At 42.8% G+C, this 27,017-nt stretch overlaps 1 protein-coding gene across 6 annotated transcripts in view; it reads left to right on the plus strand.

The window, feature by feature from the left end:
* Positions 1–83: 83 nt before the first annotated feature.
* Positions 84–27,017, plus strand: part of LOC121449102 (ubiquitin carboxyl-terminal hydrolase 29-like) — a 207,715-nt gene continuing 180,781 nt past the window's right edge. For 4 of the 6 annotated variants that reach the window (XR_005974484.1, XR_005974483.1, XR_005974485.1 and 1 more), the window contains exons 1-2: positions 84–758; positions 7,534–7,685. The gene's annotated coding sequence lies outside the window, so the exon portion shown is untranslated. Of the gene's footprint in view, positions 759–7,533; positions 7,686–7,945; positions 7,958–27,017 lie in introns of all 6 variants that reach the window. The other 2 variants (XM_041653316.1, XM_041653318.1) reach the window with 2 other exon arrangements.

Raw genomic sequence — 27,017 nt, forward strand, 5'->3', positions numbered from 1 at the left:
GACTGCGGTTGTCAAGGCAACAGCTTGGCGCCAAGGCACGGAGTTGACGTCAACGGAGTCAGTGTTAGGGGCCCCCAAGCAGGGTCTGGAAAAGGGGGATGGGATGTGGGTGTGAAGGGATGCAGCCCCCCCAAAAGAAATCGAGGTGAAACTGAAATGCCTACCAATGATGGTCCAATGCAAAACCTGAGAAGAAAGAGAGGGATAAAGGACAACCATATATTTGTCTAAAAAACGGGAAAAGGAAAAAAAAAGCCATGAAAAATCGAGGCAAAAACATATACGTTGAGGTCTAACCACGAACGATAAAGGTGGAAGAAAGGAGTTTTCTGCCTGCAACACCCAAGCACTAAGCTCATTTCCTTAATAAACGAAGAGCTATTGGAAACCTACAAGGGACAGACAAAGGCAAACCAAAAAAAGGGGGCAAAAGAGACCGCAAGTCAGAGGACAATACAAATGGCTGGAAGAATCATGACTTGACTCGGCATAGCAAAACGCCAACCTGAGATACCGGGTGAAGGCGGTTTATGGCAGTGCGCTGAATCGCATGCTGTCATCCACCGTTGCGCGAAATCTACTGCGTAGACTAGCGAGAAATTGCGAGGGGAGTGAGCAGGTAGATTACCAAGCCTGCCTCTCATAGAAGAAATTCCTGTCACCGGAAAAAATAACGGGGTATCGCTGCCGCAAAGGACCTAGACCGTAATAGATGCGATGAAATAAAACACGTTGCTGAAGTTTGTACAAACGGAATGGTAAGTGTGGTTTTCTGCTTTTCTCTCTCATTTGTTTCTTTGTTTAAAATAAATAGAATTGTGGGCGAAGCTTCTGGAACGATGTACAAGAAAATTTTAACTGGTTACCTCTAGGAAAAGAAATGGGGGAGGGGAGGATAGAATACAGAAAAATGATTTTGGCTTTATTCTCCTAGCCCATGAATTTTCTTGGCAGATAAATGGTATTTCTTCCCTGGCAGTAAAATCGATGAATTATTAAAAGTTTGTTAATGTACTATTGATGGAACCATTTCACTGCCAAGGAATTCAAGCAAAGGAAATAAGCACAGGTGTGTGAAAGACTAATTTCGGGGGGGGGGGGTATTTACGGAGCGTGGCGTTCTTTCTTATGGCTAAATATGTACTCTGTAGAACATAATTGAATTCCAGTAAATCCACACAATTGTATTTTTGTGTGGCCGCTAAACTTCAGGTCGTATATTTTTATTAGGCACATAAAATGCAGTATTTTCATTTTAAGGGAAAAAAAATTCAAAACCGTGGTCCGTGGATTAAAAACAGTTTTACCTAAGAGTACAGCAAATATGATACCTCGGATTCAATTTTATATTTATACTTAAGGAGTTATTCGTGGTTGCTTGCTAGACAGAGAAGTGGTGTGCTTATGGATAGATAGCCTACGCAGTTTTAAATCCCCGGACCTTGGGCAGGCTTTCTCCCCTCGCAGAGCCACAGAAGCATAGCGTATGAATGAAAATACTGTCCTTTCTGTGCAAGCGCATGCAGTGAAGGTGAACGCCACACTATGCTTAAGTCTTTGAATCTGACTATCCATTCTGCTCAACAGGAGAGCTGGTAAACGCAGTCCGCGCTCAGGACTCCGCAGAGATTGGTTTTGGAGCCCCCAGGGAATCCTAACGTCTTGTTAAAGTTGCCCGGGTGGGGGTGTATTTTAACGTATTTGAAGGACTCTGTCCCTTGTAGCTGCAAAACCAGTTTATCTCTGGGTCATGGGTCATCGGTTTTCTGAGAATTCAGTAGGCTCTGAGAGCTCCCAGGGAGCTAGGACCCCGTTTCCTCAGTATTCCTCAGGCTCACTTTCTCTCCATATTACAGTCAGTCGCTTTTCTCCAGCTACACAATCTCCCAACACGTCTTTGGCTAACGTATGTGCCATGAAGACTTCCTTTTGACGGCCCTGAAATTGCATGACAATTTTACCAATTCTCTTCGTGCTTACATTCAACATCTGAAATGGAGGGGTAACAACAACCCTCTCTATTGTCTCTTGTTTGGGGCAACACTGCATGCTCCTCTATTTCCGTGGCCTCTTCCCCTATCATAGCCCACTTTTCCTTTACTCAACCTCCGAACGCCGAATGCTCTTGCCTCAGAACATGGCTACCATTCTTACACAACCTCTTCCCAGGTAGCCACCTATTTCCTAACCTAGTCACAAGGTTTAGATGCCTAGTCATACACCAATAGGTCCCAAATTTTAATCCTATGGCACAAAACTCTCCACACAATCCTAGCCTCATATATTCCACAATCCACGTGAAAGCCAGATGCTTCATTCATGTATTTCACAGGTAACTCAAAAGCACTGAAAACATGTTAGGGGCTAGGGATCGACGTAGTTCATTTGGTACAGCGCTTGCCTCGCATGCATTAGACACTGGGTCCAATCCCCGCTAACAAACAGCATTTTTTTTCTTTTTCCTCGTCTCTAAAAACAGGGGCAGTTGTTATAGGCAAAAGCCTCACAATCTTTTATTTTTTTTTCAGGATATCCCACTGACTACATCCAAAACGCACCCCAAATTTGTCCCATAGAGTCTCAGCCAGCTTTCCTACTAAGTTTCCTCGATTCCAAAGTCTTTCTTCTGCTGCTCCCCACCCTGCACCACACTGGTTTTTGGAAGGTGCACAGAAGGCTCTTTCAAAGCATAGGAAAGGGTTTTTTCTCCCCCCCCCTCCTCCCCGAGTTTGAGTTACCTTCTGACCCTACACCAACCACCGCCAACAAAATGCAAAGAGCCATGCTACCTCTGAGCCTTGAAACGGCGTCAGATATTGGCCCTATAAAATCCAACTATCTTTCCTTATGAGTCCTGGCTTTTATGCCTAAGAAAACTGCCCTTAAGAACGTAAATAGAGATTCTAATATTCTAATGAATATTAGATTTTAGAACTTTTTTATTTTTGTATTTCTAGTGGTAGGGATGTCACACGCACACTTCATGTTTTTGTATCAGGAAGACTCACGTGTCTCCCTGAAATTTCTGGTCTGTTCTATTGGCTCATTTGTCGATCTCTGTGTATTATTAACACACCATATTCATTAATACCGATTTATAGTGCCTTGACTTCTGAAGGGGCCACTCCACTCTTCAGTTTTCTAAATGCTTCTGAATGTTCCTCACCTTGTTGCTTCCAAATGAATTTTCAAATGGGCTTGTCGAGTTTGATGAAAGAGCCTCCTGAGATTTGTATTCCTGTTTTATTAAGGTTGGGGAGTAATTTAGATAAGGCAGCAAATGTCATGCTATCAAATGCCTCCATCTCCGACCATGGCTGCGCTGCTGTTTGTTCCTATCCTACAGATATGAACAAGATAATGTAATAGGTAGGTTTTTTTTTTTTCTTTAAAGGTCCTATTTGCCTTTAGAAGGTGTTTTTTTCTATCCATTATTGTGGGTCATTTCTACTTGGTTATTTTGTAAAAAAAAAAAACAAAACTCAGATTTATAAAAGTTGTCAAGATAATACAAAGATTCCTACTGCAATTTTCCCTGGATGAGAACATCATAACAGAACATTGGCACAGGACACTGTCAAAAAGAAATCAATACTAGCACAAAACTTGAGAATACAGACTGCGTTTGGATTTTACCCACCTTTCCATTAATGTCTGTATCACAAACAAAACTCCCAATACCACACACACACAAATGCACAAAAACAGGACCCCACAATGCCACACACACACACACACACAAATGGACAAAAACAGGACCCCACAATGCTACACACACACACACACACACACACACGCACAAAAACAGGACCCCATAATCCACATATACACACACACACAAGACCCCTAACACCATACACACACACAAACAATATGATTCAATGCACACACACACACAGAGGACCCCATGATACTACACACACACACACATACAAGCAGGACCCCAACACCAACACCACCAAATACACACGCACACATGCACACACAGATCAATACTCTACGATACAACACACACACACACACACACACACACACAGAAGAAACGGGACCCCATGATACTACACACATATACATACAGATAAGCAGGACCCCCAATACCACACACAGGACCCCCCAATACCACACACACACAGGACCCCTAATGCCATACACACACACATACACAAAAAAAATTCCAGGACCCCACAATACTAGACGCATATACACACACACACACAAACAGGACCCCCAATACCACACACACAGGACCCCCCAATACCACACACACACAAACAGGACCCCAACACCACCACCAAACACACGCACACACACACACACTCCTATATTCGGACCCTGTTTCTTAGCATTCCCTATTTTCCATAAACTTGGCTGTTTGGTTGGGGGTTTACAAAGGGAAATACTGTATAGAACATTTCTCAATTTGGGTTCGTATGATGATTTTCTCATGAATTAACTTGAGTTATACAATTTTTTTGAAGGGAATATTGGCCATTGCTAGCTGTGTGTTGGTGTGTGAGCCTGTGAACTGGCTGGCAGGTTTTTTGTTGTTGTTGTTGTTGTTATCTGGTTATCTTTTTATAGATTTCTCAGGGATTTTGAAAATATTAATATCTTCATTAATAATTGGGTTTTTTTTGTTTGTTTGAAACTTTCATTAACAATCGTATCTCTGTGGTGAGACAAAATAATTCTGATTCCAGACTTGAGAGAAAGGACAGTCTTAGCTTTGCCTCGAGTACATTTTGACAAGAGTCTTTTTATTGGAGGTTATAAAAATCCTAGCTTAAAAAAAATTATACCATTGATGAGTTTAATTTTATGGCTTTTCTGTATTTGTTGCGATTTGATGATTTCCTATCTGCTAAGGATGTGAAGCACAGCAGTTGCTGGGGTTAAAATGTGTTTACATTCCTAAGCCCTACTTACCCGTGCTATGAGGGTCTGCTTTACACATGCAGCTGGATATCAGTTTTGTGTTTCAGTTCACACTTTATTATTATTATTATTTTACTGTCCTTGTTTGGCTTTGGTATCGAAATTATACAAGCCTTATAAAATACTTTAGCTTACAGTTTATCATCCTTTCTTCCAGTAGGATTCTGCTTCTTATTGATACAGTTCTTGTTTTGTTTTGTTTTTTTTATGTCTTTTTTTAAAAGTGGCTTTTGATTCTGACTGCCACATTCTTTTTTCTTTGTCATTTAATTTGCTCTTCATTTCTTTCCTAGTTATTTGGGCTCCTTTTCCTAGCTTCTTGAGTTGCATATTTATCTCGTTTATTTTTATTCTCTCTTAATTTCTAACATATGCATCGAAGGCTATAAATTCTCCTCCCAGTGCCACTTGAACCGGATCCCACATACCTCATCATGGTTCAGATGCGCACTTTGTTTCCATTAGTGGCCTAGAGGAATGCGTTTACGGCTCTGAAGTACGTAAAAAAGAAATATCTTTTGAATGTAGATTTTTGAAAATCCACTGCATTGCAGTCAAATAGGACTAGTCTGTGCAATTTGCCATTTCTTTAGGCTTCCTTTGGTTTAAGGTATGACTGCTTTGAATTGTTCGAGGTGTTAGACAAGAGCCAGCCGTTCTCTAATTGCCAAGCATTAATTTCTATTTAAGTTCAGAAGACTAAGCTTCTTAACTGTGTTTATATTGCCACTATTTTTTGTTCTATTTTGTCTGCTTTAGCTGTCCATTCTAAATAGTTTCAATTAATATAAACTGATATGCCTATGCTTTTACACTTGCAAATACTGGCATATTTATGTAATATGCTTTTTTTTTTGCTGCCATTTTCTCCTTCCCAGATTTTCTATTGAGTTGGTTGAGTTTTCCTTACTGTCTTTTATTTCCTTTGTTTGTTTATTCCATTCTTCCATTTAAGTCCTGTTAATTCTTTAAATTCTTAATTTATATACAAACATTAAGAAAACACTACGTGTACTGGCACACCTTAGCAATACATTGAATTTCTTATCTCTACCATAATTGTAGGATACCTTTTTGGTTTGTTTGTTTGTTCAGCTAGGTTTGGTTGTTTGTTTTGTCTTGATACAGGGTCTCACTGGGTAGCCTTGGCCTTCCTGGAGCTCACTATGCAGGCCAGGCCGGCTTTGAACTCACAGACATCAATCTGCCCCCTACCTCGTGAGCACTGGGATTAAAAGCATGCACCATGGGTCCCAGCTAATTATACATTTTAACCCTCAACCACCCCAAAATCCATTTTATAGTGGAAACTATTAATCATAAAGACTGATGTATTGCCAAGTCATTCATTCTTAAGTCTCCCTCCTTCCTTCCAGGTTCATTTCCCCCCCTCATTACAACATGTTTAAAAGACATTTTTTTGAGTAAAAGCATAGCCAGGTAAGGGGGTTTAGAGATGTTGGTTCTATGTTTTTCTCTTTGTCGTCCTGACAATTTTATTCCTTTGTCATCTAACACTGAAACCTTCCCGTCAGGCATAATGTCTCTTTCTAAGGATGCGGGATTTCGTCCGTAGCCTTTAGAATAGGAATACGCATGGAATATCGGTGATCAGCTGGCGGGGGGGCTTCCACTCGGCAGCATTCCTAGCCAGTATGTTCTTAAACAACCCTTTGCTGCCGCTTCATTTCTGTTTTCCCCACCTATTAGAGTATTATAATAATTTCCTCATCTGTTAATGAAAGCAATTTGTTGCTTTTTAAAATTCTGGCTCTTAGATTTAGCTGGGTTTTTTATGCATGTGGCTGTCTCGTCTGCATGTATGTATTTGAATCATACATGCATATATTTGCATTGTTTGCATCTGAGGAAGCCAGAAAAAGGGTATTATATTCCCCTTCAAACTAGAGTTACAAATGGTTGTGAGCCTCTATGTGGGTGCTGGAATTTGAACCTGTGTCCTCTGTAAGAGCAACATGTGCCCTTAACCTCTGGGCCATCACTCTAGCCCTTACTTTCAATATTCTTGAAAAGATACAATATCCATAAAATGTTCATTCATGAGAGAGATATATAAAACATTCCTGTTAGAGCCATTAAAACTGAAAAAAGTATCCATTGTCATTAAATATCACTATCACTAACCTATCTTAAATATTATTATGTCTCTATAATTCCAAATTTATACCCAAATAGACTTTAATTCAGAGTATGAACCCACAAAGTCATGGGACCACATCAATCAAAAGCATTTCCGCGTGGGCTGAGGAGATGACTCAGCAGGTAGAGCTCTTACTCTGCGAGCGTGGAACCTGAGTTCAATCCCCAGCACCGACATCATAAGCAGTTGGTCACGAGACCCATTTGCAATCCCAGTGCAGGGGAGATAGACAGACAGAACGATCTCTGGGGCTTGCTGGCCAGCAAGCATAGCCTAACTGGTGAGCTTCAGGTTCAGTGAGAGACCTTGTCTCAAGACATAAACTGGAGAGTGATGAAGGAAGACACCAGACAATGATCTGACACACATGCACACTTGGATGTGTATACATGCAGCGCACATACGCACACAGTGTTTGTCTTCATTGCTTACAACAGTTGTTGCTTCCGAGTGTACAGTGACATTTTCCTGAGGCAGTGCGACCTGTGATACCATAACAGGCAGAAGGCTCCAGCAGACGAGAATCCAGCTGTTCCCTACCACGTCTGGCACGGAAGAGATTCGCAGAGATGTAAAGTGACGCTACCAGGTAATCTTTTGTTTCATAAAGTCTTTTTCACTTAAAGTGTTATTTGAACTTGTGAAGTGTTTATTACTATTATTTTAAATCAGTAGCTGTACATTTAAAGTTGTCTGATTTCTTGTCTTTTAAGGTAGGTAACAATTGATATATTTATGCCATGCTATGGTATGCTTTGATATGTGCTTATGAACTTCCATATTCATTTACATCGCTCTAATAAGACTTTCTTCTCTCCACATTCATGCCCATACATTGGTTTTTAACAGCCATTCTAGAAGGTATGACGTAACATCTCTTCATGGTTTTAGCTTACCTTTCCCCTATGATTATTAACACTGAGCATGCTTTCACGTACCTGACGGCGTCTTCTGATTAATGTCTGTTAGAGTCCTTTGTCACTGTCATTTTAAAATTCCTTGGGTGGGAGAAAGGAATGGAATAGTCTTGAGTTATTAAGAAAAACTGAAATCACAAAGTTTTCGGGAAAAATGGATGGATTTGGAAAATATAAAGTTAGTGACCAAAACTCAGGGAAAAGCAAAACAAAACACTTTGGCTGCCATAAGTAGATCTCAGCCTATAATGTACACTTGTTTGTGTATGTGTGTTTGTGTGTAAAAGATATTAGTTAATTATATATATGCACACATATACAAATAGAAGTGTGATTATAGTATATTAAGGAAGGAGACCACAGGAAGGTTATAGCAGATGATAATGAAGGGCAAAAGGCAGGTAAAGGACATTTGATTCATGAACGAGGCTACAAAGATAATTGTTTTTCTAGTTTCTAGTCTGTCATAGTTGTGTGTGTGGTGCGTGTGTGTGTGTGTGTGTGTGTGTGTGTGGTGTGTATACATGATTCAACTGTGTCTTGGTATGTAAAGAAGATAAGTTTTGGTAGTTGGTTCTCTCCTTCCATAATGTGGGGTCCAGGGGATTCAACTAAGGTTGTAGTCCAGCCTTCCAGCCTTGGCAGCAAGTGCCTTGACCCACTGAGTCAAGGTTTTGTTGATTTCCTTTGCAGGTAGCCCATTGTTGATATACAAAGTACTGATTTCTTTATTTTGATTTTGTGCTAAATTAATCTATCAATTCTGGCAGACTATTTTTATGTTATCTTTAGAGTTTTCTATATGTAAGATCTTGCCAACTACAAACAGATCATCTTACCTTTTTATTTTCCAATCTCTATGCCTTCTTTTTTTCCTGATATGATTGTTCTGGATAGAAATGTCGGGATCATATTGACAAGACATGGTAAAAGAATGCATTTTTGTCTTGATAAGTAAGCATGGTGGCACACACCTTTAATCCTAACATGCGGGGAATTCAGAGACAGGAGGATCTCTATGAATTCAAAGCCAGTCTGGTCTACAGTGTGAGCTCCAGAATATAGAGAGACATTGTCTAATAAAAATTGTCTTGATTCTTAGAGGAAAAACGTTCTGTATTTTGTTTTATCATTATTATGTTACTATGGGTTTGTTTTATCATTATTATGTTACTATGGGTTTGCCAAAAAAGACCTTTGTTGTGCTGAGGTACGTGCTTTCTACACTTACCTCCCAAGGTTTTTATTCTAAAAGGATGCTGAACTTGGCTAAATACTCTTTAACTACAGAGCTGAGGATTAATCCTCTTCCATTAAACTAGAATGCCACAGAGCTTGACTTGTGACTGCTAATCCACCCTCCACCCCCACCCCTTGAGCATGGTACATGATGAGCTAAATTTCATTTGTTGGTATTTTGTAGAAGATTTTTGCCTCTGCATTCATCAGGAACAGTGACTTTTATTTTCTTGTAGTATCCTGGTCTGGATCTAGTGTTAGTGTTTAGTTTAACACTGGTCTCGGGAAATGGGTGTGCAAATCTTCCCTTCCCTTCTTTGAACTTCTTTGAACTGCTTCTTCCTTGAATAGTTGGTTGGATTTATAATGAAGTCTTTGTGGGAGGTTTTTCAATCATAGAGTCAATCTCCTTAAATTATTTGGTTATATTTTCTAGTTCTTTTTAAGATTCCATGTAAGTGTGTGTGTGTGTGTGTGTGTCTGTGTGTGTGCTTGCACAGCACATGTGAATATGACTTCCATGTCCAAGAAGGTCAGGAAAAGGTGGTGGATCCCTGCATCTAGAGTTGCAGACAATGTGAGCTGCCCCACATGGTCGTTTGGGTCCTTTAGACAAGCAGCAACCACTGAGCCATCTCTCTAGCCCCTAGTTTAACTACTAAATAAAACTACAGCTGCCCCTCTACTGATGGTGGCACTACTTACAGTGAAAGGTGAAAATATCTCAAGTTCCAGAATAAATCTAGGAGCTGACAGATGCCTCAGCAGTTAAGAGTATTCTCTGCCTTTGCAGATGACCTGCGTTCAATTCCCAGGACCTACATAATGGCTCACAATCATCCCCTTCTGGTTCTAAGGGATCCAATAGCTTCTTCTGGTCTCTTTGCTCACCAGGCATGCATGTAGCACACACACACACACACACACACACACACACACACACACACACACACATATATACAGACAAAACACTCATATATATTATATTACAAAATTAAATTTAAAAAATGTCAGCTACCAACATAGCTTAACAACGTGAATGCCGTGAGGTAGCTATTTGTAGCTGGTGGTATTGCTTCGTGGGTAGAGTAGTTGTCTAGTCTGCTCAAAGCCCTGGGTCTGACTCCTAGCACTACACAAAGCTGTGTGTGGTGTTGCACACCCATAATCCCAGCAATTGGGAGCTGGAGGCAGAAGGTTGAGAGATTCATGGTCATCCTTAGCTACATAGTGACTTTGAGTCCAGTTTGAGCTATATGAGACCCTATCTCAACGGGAAAAAAATTAAATTCAAATTTAAAAAGAAGGTATCTGTTGTTTAGCCTCAAGCTCATGTGGCTGATTGGGAGTGATGGCTTCCTGCCCAGATTCCCTAGAGAGCATCATAGTACATATTGTTACCCTGGGAAAAAGATCAAAATTCAAAATACAATTTCCAATGAATGCAAATTGCACTCCCTCAATCCTAGAGTCAGAAATAAAAATGTAAGTCAAGCCATTGTGAGTCAGGAACCATTGATATCAACAGGCAGAGTCCACATAAGTAAACATGGATGCTGCTGTCCTCCTGGTAATATTTGGGAGCCTACTACTGATAAGGGCAAATGCCAGGCATGTGTATGACTCCTTGAGAATGAAATCAAAGTGGTTTTCATGTGAGCTCAGTTATTTAATTAACAACGACTTTAGAGTTTTAGTCTCCAGCGTGGAAGACACATCCAGTAGGTAAGCTGACAAATTAACTTGTAAAGATGATGCCAAACGCTTAGAAAGAAAAGAAAGGGGGGAGGAGAAATGCAAATGGGGGAAGGTGTGCTTCTATGGCAGATACAGGGTAACCAGGAGAAGCTTCTCGAGGAAGGGCAGCTAAGACTAAATTTTAAGGAGAGTCAGGTGTGGGAAGAGCAAGAACATTCCAGATGGATAGAATTACGCTGCACAAAGCCATAAATGTTAGAAAAATAAGTAAAAGAAAGGAGGAAAGAAAGGAAAGCAGGCAGGCAGACAAAGCACCAGAATGTCTGGAGGACAATGTGGGGCAGAAAATGGGATTGGTGAGACTGCACGAGTATGGAAGAGTGAACGACTCGTCAGGAGTTAAGGGCAATAGAAAGACCTGACGTTTAATTCCAAATTATGACTCCAAGCACGTGCTACTTAAGCATGGAAACCAGAGTTCAGATCCCCGGGACTAACATAAATGCTGGGCGGGGACGGCAGCATACCTGTAATTCCTGTCTGGGAAAGCAGGAACAGGGGTCATCCAAGCAAGCTGGCTAGCAAAACTAGCCCAACCAGCGAGCTCTAGGTTTGCTTGAGAGGCCCTGCCTTAATGAATAACGTGGAAGAATGACGGAGGGAGGGTCTTCACGTGTGCACATGTGAACACACACACATTCAAGCACACACATGTGCAATGCAAACATACACGCACACACCAGTGCACATGCACTCCCACACATATCCTCACACGTGCAAATAAGCACACACACATACATGCATGCACACACATGAAAATGGAAAAATAAAAAAATGTTAAGAAAAAAAGAGAAAGAACTAAGAAAATGTAATCCTAAATATGGTAAGGGGTGTCTGAATATTTTGAAATAAGGCCTGATGCCATTCATTAAGATGATTCTGGCTGTTCTGTGGAGAGCTAGGAGAACAGAAATAGGAAAGAGAGGGAGAGGAAAGGCCAGGCATGAGGCAGTTGCCTAGATGAGACCAACAGACTCCAAGCACAGTAACAGCAGAGACAGGGAGAAGCGAACAGTTTCAAGACTCTCTTTGAAGACTATATAAATAAATCTTGCTAATGATTTGTATATGTGTGGCAAAGAGAAAAGGCATCAGACATTAGCCCTGTGGAGATTGGGTTGACAGAAGTTTTATTTAATGGATATCTGAGATGCAGGGTGCAGGCGAGGCCTGAGAGGAAGAGGACTCTGGGATATGTAACAGCCGAGTTGCTTATTCTAAAGTAAGTGGAGACGTTAAGTGGGGACTCTGGAGGTCTCCGCCGAGCTCTGCAAGTCCTCAGGACTAGCTGGCTCGGTGCTTGAATAGTCAGATTACAATAAACACTAATTTACAAAACAAATAAACAAGTTCTTGGGACTGTGTGTTTGTGTTTGGTTGATACATAAATTCATATCACTCCCCTCAATGATGAAAATCCAAGCTTTCTTTTTTTCTTTCTTTCTTTTTTGGTTTTTCAAGACAGGGTTTCTCTGTGTAACAGCCTTGGCTGTCCTGGGACTCACTCTGTAGAACAGGCTGGCCTCGAACTCACAGGGATCTGCCTGCCTTTGCCTCCTGGGTACTGGGATTAAAGGTGTGTGCCACCTCTGTCCAGCCCAACCAAGGTTTCTTAAAAATTTAAAGTTAGTTTTTTCACCTGCTCAAGGAGTTATGCAATCGAAAGCTAAACATTCATGTTAAAGGTAACCAACTTCTCCACAAACACTGCTGCTAAGTCCAAATATTAAAAGAATACTTTGCGGGGCTCAGCAAGATGGCTCCCAGGTAAAGGCACTTACAGCCAGACCTGATGATCTCAGCTTCACATTGTGACCCACATGGTGAAGAGAGAGAACTGACTCCTGCAAGTTGTCCTCTGGCCTTGACATGGTGTGCACATACATGGCTGCTGGAAATCAAACATGGCTCAGCAGTTAAGAGCACTGGCTGCTCTTCCAGAGGACCTGGGTTCAATTCCCGGCACCCGCATGGTGGCCCACAACAGTTATAGGGGATCCAACACCCTCTTCTAGCCTTCTTGGGCACCAGGCAGTCATGTGATGCACAAACATACATACAGGCAAAACACCCATACCCATTAAATAAAAGATTGTAAAAATTAAAATGAAATGAAGTCCTGCTACATGCTATAGCATGAAGTTGGGAAACAAATTGCTAAGCAAGAGCAATAAAATGCCAGTCGTAAAATCCCATCTATTAGATGATGTCATTTCTGTGAAACATCAGGAATGGGAGAATTCATAGAGGAAATGTAAGGGTGGCCTACGGGTGGGTGGAAAAGGGGAGCAGAGGGTCAGAGTTTCTTTAGATAGATTACAGTAATAGCTGGGTGACTCTTGGAGTACATTTGGTGCTACTGAATCATCCACTTGAAATGGGTGACTCTTAGGTATGTGAATCATGGCTTAATAGAGCTGACATCAAAAATGTATGTGAGGGTACATTCATCCACCCAGCAGCCTTAGTGAAGCTGAAACCAATACACTTGTTTTGAAGATGAGAAACCTGTAACTCAGAGAGGATGTTGCCAGCTCAAGCTCAGAACCTAATACGCTGAGAAAGACAGGATTCAATTCTGGTTTTATCTATAAGGCTTGCGACGTTCTAAAACAATCCCACACAGATATACCAGAAAGGCTTCAGTAATGCCCACCCTTGAGAAAGCATGACTAGCAGGCTTGTGAAGGCAACCTTCAGGAACCAATTAATCCTTATACTACAATTAGGCATCTTTTAAATAAGAAAAGACTCTGTATGTGTGTGTGTATGAGCACATACAAGCGCGCGCGTGTGCGCGCGCACACACACACACAGACACACACACACACACTCATGCCTCATACCAAAGGAGAGAGGGGGATCCCCTGGTGCTGGAGTTACAAGCAGTTGTAAGCTGCCTGGGTATGGAATGCTAGCAACCAAACTCTGGTCCCCTGCAAGAGCAGTGAGCGCTCTTAACTGCTGAGCCATCTTTCCCCGAGTTAGGCACTGGGACCTACAGTAATAGGGAACACTGTTCTTTGAGGAACCCAGCAAATGGCTTTTAATCTTAAATGGATCTTCCTGAGCAAATGCCCTGGAGGATAGTAAAAACAATAGCTATCACATTAAAATTTTACAGCATGTAACCCCCCATCAGACTCTTTAACAAGTTGTCTTTAATTACTGTAAGGACCCTATGAGATAATGACCCTTTCCAGCCAGCTTTCACAGGAGAGAGGTGAGCCTTGAAAGGTTAGTGTCTTTTTTTTTCCCCCTCCAGGTTACAAGTTAGCAAGAATGGCAGGTCTCAGAATCAAACCCAAATCTGCCAGATGTCTGAACTCTTCACTAACCACTGGGTACATTTCTAGGCTATTAAATTTGAAAGCCATAATGAAATGTTATCGTTCTGGAAAGGTGGATGCTAAGAACTTGGCAATGTCAAAGGAGCGCTTTCATCAAAATGTACTCCAAGCCCTTGTCATTTATAGACAACTTTCTTCACCTTCCGAGGAATAATTCTCATGCATTATACATTTTAACAGCAGCAAGAGAAGAGAGAGACATCTTAACAATGTAGCACAGGCATTTAAGCCCCAAGTATACCTTATTTTGAAGTAATAAAGCTAATATCGACAACTGATAAGTGCCAGGAAAACCTCTAAGAACTTAATAGCTGTTAGCTTATCAAATGCCCATGACACCTGTCTATAGCAGGCACTATCAGTAAATCCTATTTTACAGAGGAGGACAGGTACAGAGAAGTTGGGGTAATGGGTCCAAAGTCACATGGATAAATGGCTAAGTAATTGACCACCATTAAAACCCATATTGGAGGGCTGGAGGCATGGCTCAGTGGTTAAGAGCACTGGCTGCTCTTCCCGAACCTGAGGCTTAAGTCTCAGCACTCACAGGGTAGCTCAAAACCACCTGTTAGCATCAGCTTCCGGGAATCTAACACCCCCCTCCTGCCTTCTGCTCTCGGTGTGGGTACACACACACACACACACACACACACACTTTTAAAACTTCTTTAAAAAGAAGGTACGGTATGGTATGTGCCACAGAGTCTAAAAACTTGCCATTTTGGTTTTTACAGAAAGAGCTGGCTGACCCCATTCTTAGGATTAAATTTTTAAAACCCTTACTTAAATGGCAGAGGAGTATTAAAAAACAACCCTCCCCCTCAAGGGAAGAAAAGGCATGACTCGAAATGGTGACTTTAGTAGGAGCAGAAACTTCCTTCCAACTTTCAAGGAACAGATAATTCATCCGTTCCATACAGCGTGCCAAGGCCTAGAAACCAGTGGAGTTCTTCCCAGTTCATTTTAATTAACTGGTTCACAGAGGTTTACAATCCCCAAGGGACTGTAATTGGAAGGGACTCAGCATAATGAAAATAACAACAGCTGAGAGTTGTGCAATGCTCTCTGGCTGCCAGGTACTCTGCTTACGCCGCCGAGACTTCTGGCTAATCCCTCCGACAGCAGGCAAGGTAGCATGCATTGTTACCCGTTTCTGTGCCCGAAGCCTGGGCCTCAAAAGGTTAAGAAAATTGTTCAGCAACCCCATTCGTTGGAAAGAAGTCAGGACTCTAACCCGTCTCTACCTCCACAGACTACGTATGCTCGAAACACTATAGCATTTAATTTTAATCAAATAAAACTGCATATATCAAGCAAATGCCTCATTTCCAGAGTTGAACGGTTATTGTTGAAAAAATATTAAATGCCAAAATTATCAAGATGATCTTGGAGGAGGGAGGAATAAATTCCCATCAACTCCAAGTGAACAAATACTTTTGTGTTATAAATTGACCTGGACCATTAAAAAGAGCGGAGGTTGAGGGGGCTTGCCAACAATATTTAATACCACCATTTTTTTTTCTCCCCAAGCACAGAATCCCAGCTAGGGGTGTGGATCTGTTGGTAAAATGTTTACTTACCATGTACTAAGTCCTGGGTTCGATCCTCAGCAATGCATACAACCACACATTGTAGTACACACCTATGAACCCAGCACTGACTCCAAAGGTGGAGAAAGTTAAGGATCATGTTTGCCTACATAGGAAGTGGGGAGGCCATCCTGGGCTAGAGATGCTCTCTAAATAGGCAGGGTAGATGAGATGGCTCATCTCATCCTGCCACCAGGCCTAATGACATGAGTTTGACCCAAGGGTCTGCACACGCTGGAAGAAGACACTAACCCCTGAGAGTTGTCTTCTGACCTCTGTTCAAACACTGTGGCAGGCTGGTATCCACATACATGCACACACAAAAAGTGTAATAATTTCCTTAAAAGATTCCTTTCTAAGAATAGAGAAAATGAACTCACAAATAAAAACACCACACAAGTAGATTAATAGCCACTTAAACACTTGCTCCATCCCAAACTTTATGTATTTCAGTGGGCTATATGGTTAAAAGAGCCATTCTGAAGCCATGGAACCTTGGCTAGGGCTCTACCCTTTGCTGCATGTTTGATTTGAGAGATTTCACTATGTCGCCCTGGCTGGCCTGGAACTCTTGGTGCAGACCAAGCTGGCCTTAAACTCAGAAAGCCTACTGCCTTTGCCTGTTGAGTGCTGAGATAAAAGGCATTTTTCCACCACACCCAGCCGGTTTTGTTTTGTTTTTTAATTTGAGGAGCTCATGAAGAGTTATATAGATGGATAGTTGGATAAAATTAAGAATCCCTGCAGGAAAAGGAGAGCTAATGTTTCTAGCCAGATGGACTGCATCTATGCAGTAAGTTTCTCTTCAGCAACTCATTTAATCCAGAAACTAGTGTTCCCAGCAAGCTACCACACAAGAATCACAAGGGTGGGGAGGGAGAGCGCCTGGATCCAAAGCCAGGCCGGTGGAGAACAAAGGCAGCCCCTTAACAGTCTTCTCATCAGTAAATTAGAAAATAACAAGCGTGGTCAATCGGGGTAAAGAGGAACTGGCCAAAGAAGCCAAACTTAAGGGTGATAATGGGATGGGGGTTGGGGTTGGGATGACCAGACCTCCTCTTTCCAGACACACTCAATAATGACTCACCTGAACGTCCTGCCTTGGGCTTCTGAACTTTTAAGACATTTAACGGTGGTCTCAAATTCCCGGTAAACTGGCTGATTAGATAAAAGAAGTGATGATAAATTGAGAAGATTCCGGGTTTGTTTGTTTTTTTTTTTTTTAAATGAAATGTTGGAAATGGAAAGACAGACAGATGGGTGCTTCCCTGGCACTGGGAGCCACAACCCGCACAAATGGGCTGATGGGAAGGGTTTTTTTCCTTTCTCTTCTGGTGAGGGGTGGATGGGAGTATTCTGAAAGTGAATGCTGGCGATGTCCCACAGCTGATCCGGAAACAGATCGGCAGCAAGGAACTGCCACTCCATAAATTTCCTTAAAACAACAACTCCAAAGTAGTATGCTAGGCGCAATTTTGACTTCCGTGAACCAAAGTCCAATAAAGCGACTTGAAGGTCAGATACCTTGGCAGAGGAGTCTTAGACCCCTTGCTAAGCCTCGCACAGATTTTTCCCCCCTGGCCCATGCTAATTAGGAACACCCAGTTCAGAGAAACACATCAGCTGTGTGGTGTGGTGTGGTGCGGGGAGGAGAGGGGGGAGGGGGAGGAGAAGGCCCCAGGCTTTTACTGTTCATTTCGGTTCCAGGATTTTTAAACCCTTGGGGAATCTGGACTGTGCCATCATCAAGGCTCCCAGTGGGCTGCTGAGAGCAGCCACCTGAGACACCTACTTGCTTAGACGCCTATGAGCTCCAGGCCCAGGCACTCTAACCCCATCTTTCCCATCTGTAAGTCAGGTGCCCAGTGTTTGCGCATGCCCGCTGCAGCTGCTATCGGCTACTCACCGATTCATCTGTAGGCAATGGAAAGATGGCCTCTATGTAATCTACCCAGGGTCTGAGGTTCTTTGAGATGCATGTTTGTGCACGCTCCTTTTACACTACAACCTACAAGCCTTTCACAGTAAATTTCCAGCTTAGAATTACCTTAATCATATTTTCAATAGATTTCCTTCTGTTGGAGAGGGAAAAAGGCAGATACAGGATTTTTCTGGCTCTGAGGGAGGGAGTGGACATGGGTTCCATGAAGCATTTCATCTACAGCGGTAATTGGCAGGGAATAGGTGTTCTGTGACATGTTTTTCTTTCTTCTTTCAATCTCTCTCTCTCTCCCCACCCCCTCTCTCTTTCTTTCTTCTTCCCCCCCCCCACTTCTTTCTTTGAAAACAAAAATCTGATGCTATCCAGGCTAGCCTCAAACTAGCCAAGATGACTTTGAACCTCTGATCATCTTGCCTCCCCCTCCTGAGTCCTGGAGATCCAACTCAGGATTCCACTCACGCTGGACAAGCCCTCTCTCAACTGAGCTGTTTGCCTCACCCACTCGCTAACTGTGTTCCCGGTGGCTGACTTAGCGCTGAAAGGGTACAGTGTCTGGAGCCGCTGCTGGTGAATGGCCTAATAGAGGAGCTGACAAAACCAATGTTGCCTTTGCTACAAAGCGGCCTAGTGTGAGAGCTAGGGCTTCCAGGTTTAGCAAATGAAAAAAGAAACACAGAATAGCCCGACTAAATTTGAATTTCAGATAAACAATTTTAAAAACACACACACAGAATGTCCAGCTTGGATACCCTGGCTGTCCTGTATTTTGTCTGGCACCCTAAAGCAGCTGTTAAGTCTGAGGGGGAAGACAACTTTTCTTCTTTTAGAGAAAGAGAGGTGGAGGAGGAAAGAAATCTGTCCTGTAATGGGATTTATAAATATGCACCTCCAAACGGTTCTATAGTCAAAGGAGAGCAGCAGACTGTGTGCCAAACTACAATTTATAAAGTAGTGCTTTGTGGTATTTTTATCATCTTTTTTTTAAAAAAAAAAGCTTTAAATTTTGTGTGTGTGCGTGCGTGCGTGTTTGTGTGTGTGTGTGTGTGTGTGTGTGTGTGTGTGTGTGAGAGAGAGAGAGAGAGAGAGAGAGAGAGAGAGAATGTGCATGTGAGGGAAGATGCTCCTTAGAAGTCAGAGAGGTCTGATCGGTCTGGAGCCTGGAGTTACAGGTAGTTTTTGAACTGCCCAGCGTGAGGGCTTGCAATCTAAGCTGGATCCTTTGCAAGAGCAGTAAACTTTCTTAACCCCTGCGCCATCTCTCCAGCGCCTCTCTCTCTCTCTCTCTCTCTCTCTCTCTCTATATATATATATATATATATATATATATATATATATATATGTTGCCTTAATTGAGAGCTCCCCTACAGTATTATGATTAATTAATTTTTGGTCTCATACTTTTATTAAGTATTGAATATTCATTAAGTTTATTGAGACCCGATAGTATGCTGGTCAGATTTTCTCCCCCAACCCCCACAGGCTGCCTTGAGAGCTGGAAAATTTCAACCCCTGCCCATTCCTCAGCTTTCCTTCCACACTCCAGCCGCAGTTTCCATGGTAATAGAATGAACCTGACTCTGTGGCTAACAACAGCTAACAGCTCTTGAAAGGGCCTAAACCAGAGTAATTGGAGTCAATCTAACTTGGTGGGGGAAGGGAGTATTCGCTGAAGCCCTGAAGCTCACTGTTAGCTTATGCAAGAATTTTGTTGGTCTCTCCCGAACTGCAGACAGTTGGCTATGCGACTCTTTGCAGACCCCCATAAAGTCACAGACTCTCATTTCGGAAGCTTCTACCAACCACAGTGGCATTTACTTCACGCATGCTTAAAATTTATCAATCCATTTAGTCTGTCGTTCTACCAATGAGGATTAGGGAGTGGGGTTTTGTATGTTAGGCAGTACTGGGTCCATGGGATGCAATTGTTATTAAAACAGATGTGGTATCTATTTTCTTATTTCTTGTGGTACAAAGGGAGCTATTATATATGGAACATATACTAGGATTGGGGGGATGTAGAAATGAATTAAAATAAAGCCAAACACGGTGTTGCATAGAAATGAGCCTGTTGGGATTGGGGTGAGATCAATATCGATGAATAATAAAAACACTCACATACATGGAGCGATGCTTACAGTGTCAGATATGGTTTTAGGCAAGGAGACTGTACCAGTGAACAAAATATATTTACCATCTGTTCTTATAGAATTTACTGTCAATGGGGAAAAAGAGCAAAATACTTAAATGACCTGGGATCTAAAACAATATTTTAACTTCAAATTGGCTTCAATAAAAAGGAAAATTTATTGACTGAAGTCAATGGAAATACCAGATGTATATAGTTGGGGTCATTAATAGTCATAAATACAATCTGAGCCCAGCAAAATGGCTGGGTAGGTAAAAAGCCCTGCCCATGTAAGTCTGATGGCTGGAGCACAATCCCAGAATGCGTTTTTAAAATGGGGAGGGGATGGTGAGTATCTATAATTCTAGCACTCCTTTTGGCAAGACGAGGAGCAGAAATAAGAGAATCTGCTGGAAGCTTGCTGGACACTTAACACTAGGTATGCAGCATGCAGCCAAGTAGAAAAAACAAAGCAGACTGTGCCTCAAAAATGAAGTGAAGGGGAGAACCAACTGTCAAGAGTTGTCCTCTGTTCTCTACAAAAAACGCTGGGCACCGGACCACACACGCACACACACACATACATATACCCATAGACCCCACCCCCATGTATAATTTTCATGATGGTAACTTTCCGCTCAGTACTGCTTCGTAAGAGAGAGGCCATCCTTTCTGTGAAGGAATGAACTGGGTAAAATCAATCCGTTCTTAAGCCATGCCCACTCTGGCTCCGGACCTTATCTTTAAAACAAACAAACAAAGAAACCATGGCCTGTGGACCACACAAACATAGGCAGTGAACTCATTTTGACCAACGGGTCATAGTTTGCCCACACCTTGCCTCTTCAAAAACACAATCAAGGTGATCAACGCAACACTTTGCTTCTTGCCTTCCTGGTCCAACATGCCATTTACAAAGTATATATCTTTCCTTGATAGAGGGATGAATGGATGGCTGGATAAATGTTGTGGTTGTAGCACTGTAAGTCCTTGGTGTGAGTCAAAGTCTCGTCTCTTGTGTTATAGTCTCTGCTTTCTGGACAACTCTGCTCCCTGTCAGCTAGATCACCAATCTGGACAATTCTCGTTCTTCAGAGTGTGTTGTTTGGATCAGACTAGGGGAGGAAGTTGTGAAATAGTGAATTACCCAAGGTCACATCTTTGTGTGAGGATCTTAGACAAATTCTTCAGGTTTTTGTAAGGTTTTATTATTATTTATTTATGTCTGTTACCAGGGATTGAACCTAGGGCCTCATTCCTGCTGTTCTAGCACTCTCCCACTGAGCTGCCTCCCACAGTGGTCCTTGTAAGGTTTTAGGATTTGAAAGTCATCCTCCCAATTAGATGGTAAGAGCCTTAGTGTTGAGGTCACCAAGACTCTGTGCTGGGTTTATTTTCCATATTGGATCCCTGGCAGGTCAGTCTTCCTCATGGTTTCTAACACACACACACACACACAAACACACACACACACACACACACACACACACACACCCGCCTTGAATCCTCAAGCACACTTATTGGATCTTCTCAGAGCCACTCACTCCTGGGGCCTCCACATGGATGGATCTGATGTCTTGATTTGCAGTAAAAACAAAATTAATCTCATCACCCCTCCCCTTAAAGCAAATAAACAGTCTGGTGCCGGCAAGAGGCAAGATAGCGCAGTGGGTACCTGTGCCTGTGAACCGACTACCTGAGCCTTCACAAAAGCAGATCACAGGCCTGTGTCACAGACTTGCGTTAGTGTTTTTGATGCCCTTCCCGCCCGTGTGTATGTGTGTGTGTGTGTGTGTGTGTGTGTGTGACATCAGGAGTTTGTTTTTGTTTTTTTCAATCACTCTCTACCTTGTATCGAGACAGAGTCTTTCACTGAATCTGGATTTTGCTCATTCAGTTTAGACTAGATGATCATTGAGCCTCAGGCATCTTTCTGTCTCTGCCTCCAGCACTGGGGTAACAGGTTCTTGTCACCTTGGCTGGCTTTTCTACATGGGGATTTGAACCCAAGCCCTCATACTTGTGCAGAAAAGGTTTTACCATCTGAGCCATCTCCCCAGTCCATTTTCAATTTTCATGGAATAAAGGACAAAAAAACCAGCTCTACTTTCAGAACTTCCTGTCTTTCCTGCTAGAGAGCCGACCCACGCTCCTGTGACTCCACTCCTGGAGAGGACTTCATATCCACACACTCTTCTCTGTGGGTCGTCTTAGGGACCCAGAGCAGAACGTAGATACTGCCCCTGCTGCACCTGGTATGCTCCGTCAATCATCAGACTCCCCATGCTGTCTCCTAAAATAAGTCCTTCCTCACGCTTAACCTCACTGTTTCCAATGCGGTGAAGGCTACCACAACCCAGCTTGAATTCCTGCCCCATGTCCTAGCCTCCTGCATTTATACCCTTAATCCATTCCCCATGACCTTTCTGAAATGAAAATCCTTGGTAGACTCTATAGTTAGGTCTCTGAGGTATGTTTTAGCTGGAAGTCTGGTTTGTCTCAACACCTCAGGAGAGACCAGAAGACCTTTTAAGCACACAAAATTTGACTTAAAAATGCTGCTACCTGAATGCTTCTGAAAGCTACAATTTTTGTTTTTTTGAGATAGGGTTTCTCTGTGTAGCTTTGGAGCCTATCCTGGAACAGCTTTGTAGACCAGGCTGGCCTCGATCTCACAGAGATCTGCCTCTGCCTCCCAAATGCTGGGATTACAGGTGTGCGCCACCACTGCCCATCTACCTTAAAAAAATACACCACTGTGTATTTATGTATATGTTTGTGTGTAACTACAAGGTCATAATAGTGAAAGTTTTAAAAAAAAATTGAGATTATTTCTTTAAAAAATTAGATACATTGTTTGTTTATTGACTGTGTGGTGGAGGAAATTGTACATTTATGGAAGGCAGAGGGCAGTTTGCAGGAGTCTGTTCTCTCCTTCCACCATGTGGGTTCTGGGGGTTGAACTCAGCTCATCAGACTTGGTGGCAAGCTCCTATGCACAGAAGCTGTCTCACCATCCCCGTGAAAATATCTTTATGGCTTTATCATTTAGCTTGGGGAATAGTTTGGAACCAGGCCTGTTTTCTGTGCTGATCACTGTGAAAGTTATGGAGCTTCTGTGAGACAATGGGGGATTATCAGCATCCCCAAATGGGGAAAGGATACAGTGCAAACCAGGAACTAGGGCTTGATCAGGAAGAGACATAGCAGGTGTCACCCACTGACTGGGAAATGTGCATCTCTGGGACCCAGAACACTTAGAAGAGACTGTGGCAGCTCTCCCAAGCAGAGCCATAAAGAAAGCCCAGCTGTAGTTACTGCCTCTTGTCCGAAGCCCTGAATGGCTGTGCACTTCCATCTAAATGGAGTCTAAGTGGCCAACTCAACCTCTGAAGTTCTTCAAACCCAGCATCACTCAGGTGGAATGCTCTCCTTGCCTCCTTTCTGGAGCTTTGTGTGATGACGGTCATGGCTGTCTCCATTTGTGGTGAGCACCATGTCACCTCTGAAGAGCTGGCTGCTGCCGCACACACGTTCCTTAGCTCACTTTTTCTCCTTGTTTGTCTACAGTCAGGTCTGCCTGCTGCCGTTGCATTGAGAGCCCTCTTGTCAGGGTTGACAGTGGCCTCCATGCTGTCACACCCATGATATTGCTCTTCACCAGTTACTGGACTTTTCAGCACTGCTCAGTCCAAGTGGCCTATCCATGCCTTTTGTTTTTGTTTGCTTCCTTTCTATTTTTTTTCTTTCCTTTTTTGTTTTGTTTTGGTTTGACTTTGGTTTTTGGTTTTGAGGAATTGTGTCAGGTCACTTCTGGGTCCCACTAGATTCTCCTGGGCCAGAGGCATGCTTAACTCCAAACTGAAGGGATCTACTGTTTCATGGAAAATTACCCATAATCGTAGGCTGTGAGGGACTCAGTGTTTCAGATTCATGATCAACATTATCTGCACCAGCTCATCTTCATAGATCCGTTCAATTATAAATACATGTGTGTGTGTGTAGTATATGTACAAATACCCACACTCATACACACAATAAATAAATATATGTAATCCTAAAATTAAAAATAAATAAATAAAAGTTAAACTTGGATATATGCATATTCTTGACCCATTCTCATGCAGATTTCCCAAGAAGGCACACTCACGATGAAGTGATGATAATTCACACACATATGGAATGCCAACTGTGGGCCATTTGTGTGTGTTTAGGTAAGTAATGCAGACTATATTCTTGTCTCAGTTCATTGACAGTCTATTAGGGCCACTGTTACCTGAAGAACAATGTGTCAAGAATAAGAAAGTTCCCAGGAGCTAAGGAAAAACTATATTGGTTCATAGCCAGGGAAGGAAGTAGCTATCAGAATCAGATAAAACCCCGTTCAGCTGATCAATGACGGCTCGCCTCACTGGACACGCTTCTGCAAGCCAAACAATTGCTTTGCTTTGGAGAGCCGAGCCCATCAAAGATGGACTCAGTCTGATAAACACGCCTCTGCATGCCAACCAATCCAGCGGGGTCTCACTCCAGAGACCACACTTCTGCAGATGACGTCAATGTCAATCCCTTTCTGTCTTTGATAGCCGGACAGCACCTGTCCTCTGCTGCCCCCAGACCCTCTGTAGAGCAGCACTGTGCTTCAGAGACTCCTGACTAGCCTAGCACTCTCTTGTGCGAAGAAATACATTGAGTATTGTTGTTTTGTAATTTTGGATATCTAGCTAGAATTATTTGTTAGAGCCACCATAAGGGAGCACCAACAGACCCAGTGACTTAAATAGCAGAAATAGATCGTATTTCTTGAGGCTAAAATCCGAGATCAAGATGCTGATAGGGGTCTAGGAGGTAGATGCTGAAGCTTCTGGGTGCTTATGCTCTTATAATGAGTTGTATAGAGACAGGTAGATCATTACTGGAAAGGAGGGAGCTTATTAAGGGGAAGGGAAAGGGGAGGGAAGACATAAGACAAGCTGCTGTCTAGCCTGGTTCCCAGAGGGCAAGAAGGGAGAGAAGTGAGGTCTGCGATGACTTTTTATGGGTCATTAGCATACTACCCACCTCCCTGGGTTCCTTTAATTTGGACTTTTCAGAGCATGCTTGCTTGGTTGCATGAAGCTCAGGTGAGCTAATGGGTACCAGTTTTTCCACTGCCATGGCGTTTTGTATGTTCATTTCTTTTTCTTTTTTTCTTTTGAAAAAAACTGGGGATGTTCATACATGAGAACTATATTTACAACATTTCCACCTCTTCCACTCCCCCCATCCAACTGTTCCTGTGCCATCTTCCCATTCTCTCTCAAACTCATGACCTCTTATTTAATTGCTACACACACGTGCATGCACACACACACACAGAGCTAAGTCTATTTAGTGTTGCTCATATATATGTGTTGTCTAGGTCTGACTGCTTGATATTTTATCTATCGGAGATGGTCCCTGGAGAAGATTCTCCACCTCTCTGCAGTCATTAACAGCCTGTAGTTTGCCACATAGGGGCGGGCCCTTGTGAGATGTTCCCTAGTCACACTGGCAGGTCAACTGATGACGTCATACTGATGTTGTTCAGGCAACAATATTGCTGACAGTTATGGGCACAATCTTCCTGTCTCGCAACGCATGTCCTGGTCCTCTGGCTCTTACCTTCTTTCTGCCTGATAGAGCCTTCTTCATTCTCCCTACTCTCCTTCCTCAGTCAGTTGGCTCATCCATAGTTATGTCTTTCAGCTGCCTATCCTCTTCGCATCAGATCACATGCTCTCCCCGCTGTGTGTGTCTGAGTCCCATTCTCCTCTTCTGATAAGGATGTGAGTCATATTAGCTTAACATTGATCCTGCTTCCTTAAAAAAAATCCATCACTCTAAAAAGACCATAGCTCTAAGTATAGTCACATGCTGAGTGAATGGGGATTTGAAATTCAATGTGCGAATATGAGGAGGGGTAGGCAGATTTGAGCCACTTATAGCTTAGTCATTTTCATATCATGCTCTGTCAGAGGAAATACATTACACATCAAAGTTCGGAAATGGAGGTCCCTGCAGAAGGCTCATGTGTTGATGGCTCGGTACCCAGCTGGTAGCTGCAGAGAGGTGATTGGAGCATGGATGTCATCTTAGTTTCCTTTCCTATTGCTGTGATGAAAATGCCCAGACAGAAGCAACTTAAAAGAGAAAGGGTTTATTTGATTCGCAGTCCCAGGCTGCAGTCCAAGCAAAGCCTGGCAGCACACACCTATAACCCCAGCCCTCAGGAGGCAGAGGCAGGTGGATCTCTGAGATCAAGGCCAGCCTGGTCCTACATAGTGAGTTTCAGAGCAGCCAGTGCTATGTAGTAAGACCCTCTCTCAAAACAAACAAACAAACAAACAAACAAACAAACAAACAGAGAACCAGCCAGGTTACAGTCCATCATTTTGGGAAGACAGGAGGCAGGAATTTGAAGCATCGCTTCACATCCACAGGCAAGGGCAGAGAGCTTGAGTTAACACATACTCGCCAGTGCTCAGCTCACTCCCTCCATTTCATCCATCCTAGACACAGTCCATGCAACTGGGCCTCCCACCTCTGCCCAGCTGAGAAAATTCCTGGGCCCGAAGAGATGACTCAGTGACCAACAGCACATCCTGTTCTTGCAGAGGACCTGGGCTTAGTTCCCAGCACCCACAATGGACAGTTTATACGCACCTGTCACTCCAGGTCCTGGAGTATCCAGAATCTCAGGCGTGTATGTGTGTATGGAAGCACGCGCGCACACACACGCACTCACACACGCACTCACACACCCACAAAGACGGTTATTTGTGTGTTTAAGAGGGACTGCAGAAGTGGTTCTGTGTTCTGTTCTCCTAACAACCATGCCACAAATACCTGTAATCCCAGCTTCAGTGGCATAGAACCTCTTCATGCGCCTAGATTCATATGTTCATGCCCTTACATACCCTCACACAACTAAACACAAGAAAACCTTTGGGAAATGTAAGAAACAGCAACAACAAAAACCT

Source organism: Microtus oregoni, unplaced genomic scaffold (genome assembly GCF_018167655.1).
Source record: "Microtus oregoni isolate MIOR12 unplaced genomic scaffold, Mior012 000006F_ref0000085, whole genome shotgun sequence".
In the NCBI taxonomy this organism is placed as follows: Eukaryota; Metazoa; Chordata; class Mammalia; order Rodentia; family Cricetidae; genus Microtus; species Microtus oregoni.